The sequence below is a fragment of the Macaca mulatta genome, chromosome 6 (assembly GCF_049350105.2).
Source record: "Macaca mulatta isolate MMU2019108-1 chromosome 6, T2T-MMU8v2.0, whole genome shotgun sequence".
Classification (NCBI taxonomy): Eukaryota; Metazoa; Chordata; class Mammalia; order Primates; family Cercopithecidae; genus Macaca; species Macaca mulatta.
Genome location: NC_133411.1, coordinates 59,095,565 through 59,100,850, shown reverse-complemented (window position 1 = coordinate 59,100,850; position 5,286 = coordinate 59,095,565). Strand labels below are relative to the sequence as shown.

The following is a 5,286-nucleotide window of genomic DNA, read 5'->3' as shown; positions in this document are numbered from 1 at the left end:
GGGAGGAAACAACGTAAATAGTACTTAAAGTTGTGGCAACTGGGTCCCACTCTCACTCTGAAGAGGCAGAACAGAGTTCTGGGCGCACCTTGGGCCCAGTAAATGCTGCCTCAACTAGCAGTAACTCTAAACAGAAAGCCTTTGCTCAGTAATCCTACATCAAGGTTTGTCTTTGCAGGGATACCAAGGCAATTTCTTAGGAGGAGTTGTGCAAAGATCTGATTGACCTGAAGGATTTAGAGCATGAACAGAGCAAGAGCTTTGTACTTTCAGAAGACCACTTTATTTTTCCCCCATTATCGTCATTGGAGATGAACACATGGAGATGCACAGAACTTGGTATCAGGCCCCATTGAAAAGAACCATCAAGTCTTCATTCACAAGAAGAATGTACTTCAGCATGTTGTGTTACTAGAAAATTCATTATCAGAAGTGGTAGTAATATTGCAAGTAAACTAAACTAACCTAAGACAGCAGAGCAGGGTGAAGGGTAACCAGTACTATAATACTTAAAAATTGTCAATCAAGATAAATTGCTATCCCTTTGATGATAATATTTCCCTTTCAGGCAGTTATTATTCAATTCTTGGTACTTTGTGAAGTCACATTGATATCCATATATGCATGTAAATGTGTATATATATAATTTAATTTTTCATATACTTAATACATTTGAAGAGTTCACATTTGGAAAATAAAACTCACTTTAAATCTTTAGCATTAGGCAATAGTATTGAATTTATAAAATTGCACCTCCTATCAAAAATGATAGTTGAGGGAACTGATCCTACTGTTTGCATCTGCCAGAAACAAAGATTCAAGCAGTGATTTGTGTGAGCTAAAGAGGACATTAAGAACGATGGTTCTGCAGTTTTATATGAAGAGTGATTTGATGGTGAGATGGCAAACAAAATAGATGCCTCAGAAGAGGTTGCAAGCCCGAAAAAGCTTTATTTACAGAGAACTCAATTTTTTTATATAAAAAAAAGAAAAACTCACTTGGAAAGAGCATATGGTTATTTGGTGATTTACAATCACCAGAGTTTCCCCTTAACTCCTTTCCCCTGATCCTCTGTTAGACAGTTCAGATAAAGCCAACTTCATTTGATAAATATGTGTTCTGAGATATGCTAATTAATGCAATTTTTGTCAATGTGGGTCAATTTTTCTCATTGTGATTTCAGACTGATCTTCCTTTTGGCAGGGGTTCCTAAACTAGAATTTTATATTTCTTAGTAACCACTCTGTCAATGAGGTATAATTTAACACACTTTAGGAAAATGGAGAATTCTACTGTGATAGGGAGACAATCCTTTATTGATCTGCGTTTTCAATATATCATGACGAATCTTCTAAAAACCTATCTGAGGCCGAGTGTGGTGGCTCACGCCTATAATCCCAGCCCTTTGGGAGGCGGAGGCGGGCGGATCACCTGAAGTCAGGAGTTTGAGACCAGTCTGGCCACCATGGCGAAATCCCGTCTCTACTAAAAACGAAACAAAAAAAATTAGCCGGGCGTGGTGGCGCATGCCTGTAATCCCAGCTACCCGGGAGGCTGAGACAGGAGATTTGGAGATTTGCTTGAACCCAGGAGGCAGAGGTTGCAGTGAGCCGAGATCGCGCCATTGCACTCCAGCCTGGGCAACAGAGTGAAACTGTCAAAACAAACAAACAAACAAACAAACAGAAAAAACAACAACAACGAACACCTATTTGAGTAGGGCACAGACCACAGAGGTACAGTTTGCTTTTTGATCTTGGGTGCCTTTTGCAAGCCATAAGAGTAACTTTTATCTGCGTTACTACATGAGTCATAAGGACAAATTTGACCACAAGTTCCTGGAGATTGAATTCCAACCAGACAAAAAACTAAGATGTGTCAACGACAGTAATTACAAGGATAATGTCATGATCAGAAAAGAGGTTTACATATATAAAAGTATGATGGAGGAGCTGAAAAGAATAATTAATGACAGTGAAACTACCAAAGAGTATGATGCTCTGTGGCCTCCTCCTGACTAGGAGGAGTTTGAAATCGTCATTGGACATGAACACGTTTCTTTCGCAACATCTAAAATTGGTTCTGTTATTGATGTTAAGCAATCCAAGGATCCAGAAGGCTTAAGAATATTTTATTATCTTGTTCAGGAAGTATATTTTATATCTTGAACAGGAAGTATATGGTCTTCAGTGTTACTGAATTATACTTCAAGATTAAGCCAATCTAGATTAAACATTGATGTGGACACAAAGAGGGTGGATATAGCTGTTTTTAATCAACATTATCAGAAAATTTTTGTGTATATCAGAGTAATATTGTAATAAACTATAAATGATTGTGTCTAATAAATATTGATAAGAATAACAAGTAAACCTAAAAACCTATTTGTAATCCTAAGGGCCTCAAAGGTCATTTCTGAAGATACTGTAAAATGCATGTTATTTTAAATAAATAAAATCTCTCTAACTTTGATATATCACTTGCAAGTATTGGAATATATTCTAAATTCCATGGCAATAAGAATTCACAAAAAGTTCAGGCTCCAACAATCATTAATATTCTCAATAGACTAATTACTTATTCATATATAGCACAGATGACTGAGGTCTTCTACTGGAAGAATCCTATACCAGTATGGGCTAGTATATAATTCTTATCACTTTCTTTTTGCCTTTTACTGATTTTATTTAAGGAATTTGTATATTTTCTTCCTTCCAAAGAGCAACCTTTATTCTTCATTAGAATCCTTGTAAATTAAAAGCAAAAAAAAAAAAAATTTGTTTTATATCTGGAGAACAAATGGATGTTCCTCCTTCATCCTCAGACAGAGTGATTGATAGCTTTGTTATCAAATTCTGAATGAAATAAATTTTGTCTCACTTTGAGAGTAAATTGTGATAATACAGGTCCTCCCTACCAACCAACTTGGACATAACTCATTGTATTTCTATTGGCCAGTGAATGTACCAGGAAAGGGGCTTGAAAAAATGACATTTAAGTACTACTTAAATAGTACTATAGACTATTTAGTTCATCTGGATAGTTTTTATTTCATTATTTACATGTGCTGTTCTTCTATTATTTTTACTATTTATTCTCTTATTAGAAGATTGGAAACCTGAAATCTATTTGGTAGTGTTTATTCACAAATAGATATGTAGTAGGAGAATGTATAGCACAGGGGTTAAATATGGGCCCTAGAGTCTGGAAAGTCTGAATTAGTATCTGTGGTGGACTATATTATTGTTTAGGGTATTCCCTGCTACTTCTGGGGAAAGATCCAACTACTCCACCCTATGATAGCATGACTAACCTTGTTCTTGCTAATGAAGTGTGAGCAAGTGACATTTTTCACTTTGGAGTAGAATGTTTAAGAGCCAGTGCACCATGGTTTATCAGGATGTCTTCTTATCTCTGTCATATACCTGAAAATATTTTAGATAAAACATCAATTCTATGAGCTTGGGTGCCCTAGTGAAGAGATCATGGCGCAAAATGATAGCCAGTCTGCCATAAACATGGAATAGGGCTAAGAAATGAACCCTAGTGATTGTAAACCACTGAGAAGTGGGAGAGTGTTTGTTAACTGCTAAATAACCAAGTCTCAGTCCTCACTACTTATGTAACCTTTATGAGCAGGCTTAGCCCCTCTTTGGTTTAATTTCCTCATTTTCAAAATGGAGATAATCTAAACTAGATAATTTGGGTAAAACAGCAGAGTGCCTACTATGTAATAAATACTTAGTAAATGATGGTTTGTATTATTGCTGTTGTTAATACTGCCAGGCATTTCACTAAATACTATAGATTATATGATTATCTCATGAAGTTTGAAGTTTGATAGGGGACATGTAAACCAATACCTATAGCAATGAGATAAATGGCTCAAGACGATGAAGAGGTGCTTCTATATCAGAAGCATTTAGCTTTAACAGGTTATCTGCAAAGACTCCCTGAATGTATACCATTTGAGTTAGGAACGAATGGGTAAGATTTTTTCAGGCAAACAAGAGGCATAAAGGCATTCTAGGTGGAAGGGCCAACAGGTACCAAAAAAAAAAAAAAAAAAGAAAAATGCATGGCCCCTTTTAAGAATTCTAAGCACTTTGTAACTCCAAGAAGGTTGGGTATGTGAGCTAAAGGGTTGAATCTTTACCCTGTAAGTGACAGAGCCCCCATTGAAGGGTTTTAAGTATGTGTGGCACCATACCATACCTCAGGTCAAGACGGAAAGAGTTATGCCATGTAAAGTAGACCCCCACGGCACCTTTTATACATAAGTACACTGCTAAAGTTTAAAATATGTTTCTCTTGGCCGGGTGCGGTGGCTCACGCCTGTAATCCCAGCACTTTGGGAGGCCAAGGCGGGCGGATCACGAGGTCAGGAGACCGAGACCATCCTGGCTAACACGGTGAAACCCCGTCTCTGCTAAAAATACAAAAAACCAGCCGGGCGGGGTGGCGGGTGCCTGTAGTCCCAGCTACTCAGGCGGCTGAGGCAGGAGAATGGCGTAAACCTGGGACGCGGAGCTTGCAGTGAGCCGAGATCGCACCACTGCACTCCAGCCTGGGCGACAGAAGGAGACTCCGTCTCAAAAAAAAAAAAAAAAAAAAAAAAAAAAAAAAAGTTTCTCTTTATTTGAGCAGAATGGAGGTGGGCCATCTAACTCTAACATGGAATGGGTGTTCTGGCTTGGTGAAAAGAGAACGCTAGGTCTCTTTGCACCACTTAAGTGCCCATTTAGGCCTCTTATAACCATATTAGTTGCCCATTTTTCCTGCCTTGGCCATGGTTTCATGGAATTACTCTTTGAAAATATGCATGGATTCTACAATACTATGATGTAAGAAATATATATGTAATATTCACTAGTTTTTTACAAGAAGTGGTTGTGGCTATCTAATGATTTAAGGTAGAAATCCCATAATGTTCAGAACATTTTTGAATACTTTGAATTAATAGTATAGTTTGATAAAGGAAATTAATAACTTTGACAAATTAGAATAAATTAAAAATGAATAAATAGTACTTTTTAGATTTTGTATTTAAGAATTTTGATTTGAAATTTTAAAAATTAAGACATTTATAGTTTTTTAAATGATTAATTCTTATTAGAAATATGATTCCATCTATTTTGAGTGAGCCTAAGATTCTCTGATACTGACCAGGATTCATTTGAATTTTTCACTAATAATGACAGTTAATGTATATATGGAAATATATGTGTCATGAAAAGACATAAGAATTTCATATGGAGGAATTCTTTTAATATTTGTGGCAATCC

The 5,286-nt window shown here is 36.6% G+C and overlaps 1 pseudogene; it reads left to right on the top strand.

The window, feature by feature from the left end:
- Nucleotides 1-1,908: 1,908 nt before the first annotated feature.
- LOC100424403 (protein mago nashi homolog pseudogene) lies at nt 1,909-2,228 on the top strand (annotated as a pseudogene).
- The last annotated feature ends 3,058 nt before the right edge of the window (nt 2,229-5,286 follow it).